Below are 2,142 nucleotides of genomic sequence, written 5' to 3' on the forward strand. Positions count from 1 at the left end.
CATTTTTTTTGTAATTATGAGAGGTTGATTAATCATTTTTATTGTGGAGGGTGTTAATCATAGATATTATCATCTTCATTATTTTAATTTTTAGAGAAATACATGAAAYARTTTCATTAATTTTAGAGAAATACATGAAACAGTTTCATTAAGTATTATATGAAACAATTTCACAACCATATATGAAATAACTTGATCAAAAAAAGTATTATATGAAACAATTTCACAAGATTAAACAATTTCATAAGATTAAACAATGAAATCGACGGATGAAAGTGGTTTGTATGGTTTACACAAATGAGGACGGTTTTTATTTGATCACTCTTATATATATATATATATATATATATATATATATATATATATATATATATATATATATATACACACACGCAATAAATTGTTACCTGAGGACGCATAAACTTCAAATTGCACTGCATTGCAAAATGTGGTGGGGTGTGGTTTATGCAGTTTGTACATATCGCTCTTTATGCCTACAATCCAATAATTATAAGTTTTAAAATACATTATAAAATTGACGATAAAGTGACCGTAATCCAAAAAAATAAAGAGTTTCAATATATCCAATTCTTAAATTCATATTGCACGATTAAAAATAGTCTAAGAAGTAAAATAAATAAATTTCAAACTAAATTAAAAGAGTGAATTATGACGTGCCCAACTAATTTATTAGTATTGTCAATTATCCTATTGGATCAAACTCAAAGTCCAAAACACAAAATCTAAAATATTAAATAATAAATTATTCTACATATATATATATATATATACACACACATACATATATAGTAGAAGAGTACTTGCATAATGTAGTGAGATAAATCTCGATTTTAATGTTTCGTTTTTTTTTTGTCTCAGCTGATGTTATAATACAGTTTTATGTGGTTTTGAGAAAACGATAATATTTTTATTTTTAAATAAATATAAATATTAAGATATTTATATTAAACGGTTTGACAGCAAATGAGTAAACCAGTTAAAGTGAACCACAAAAAGATGGTATAATCTGATGGGTTTAAGTTGTTTGGGTCTATTACGAACTTTAAACTAAAAAATATGACATCTATTTGCAAAAATGAAATCTCTAGACATAGAATATTATTGAAAAAAATATATACTTAAATAAAAGAAATAAAAAAGTTAAAGAAAGTCCACCAACAATAGTTGAAATTTTAGAGAAACATTGAACAACTCGAAGAACAACTTGGAATTTTGGATTTTGATATTTGACAGATTACATAATTTTGTTGATTTAAGAAATGCAAAAAATTGAGAAGTAAAAACTAAAAACTTGATATTTTAGATGAATTTTTTTTAATTGGAGGCGTACAAACGACTTGAAAATTAAATACAATTAATGGATCTGTGTTTTGACGGTCTAAAAATCCAAACTGCCAAAAAAAAATATATATATATATATATATATCTCGAAGGATTTGGATATTTTTCAGATTGTACCAAACAACCAGACTACCACCTAAACGGTTAAAAAGAGTTAGATTTGACTTGGTTCAACAGTTTTCTTTAAAGAAGATGAAATAACTAAAAAAACAGTCAAGTCTTGGTTAACGTTAGAAAGGAATATTTGTAATTAGAGAAATGTTGGAGGACTGAAAAGGAAAATATAATAACGGCAAGGCAAGTTGAATGATAACCGTGGGTGAAAGCCAGTGGGCTATAAAACACATATTGTGGGTGCCATGTGTTTCTCCCTTGATTCTGTCGAAAAAATGCCCATATTATAGCACCTCGTTTTAATGTCATCTATACTTTCTTTCATATATATATATATATATATATATATATATATATATATATATATATATATATATATATTAGAAGCGTACTCGCGTAATGCAGCGAAATATATCGTGATTTTAATATTTTATTTTATTTTTTATCTCAGTCGATGTTATAATATGGCTTTGTGTGATTTTAAAATTCCTCATTTTTTTGTGTAATTTTTTTATTCATTTTTTTTATAATTTAATTTATGTACAATAACGAAGTTATATTTGGTTTAATAATATAATTTTTTTATAAAGATAATAATTATTTATTTTGTTGGAACTCGATAATTATTCTAATTATATTTTAGATTTTTTATATTTTAAAATGAGA

Source organism: Cynara cardunculus (genome assembly GCF_001531365.2).
Source record: "Cynara cardunculus var. scolymus isolate 2C chromosome LG 17, CcrdV1, whole genome shotgun sequence".
Taxonomy (NCBI): domain Eukaryota; kingdom Viridiplantae; phylum Streptophyta; class Magnoliopsida; order Asterales; family Asteraceae; genus Cynara; species Cynara cardunculus.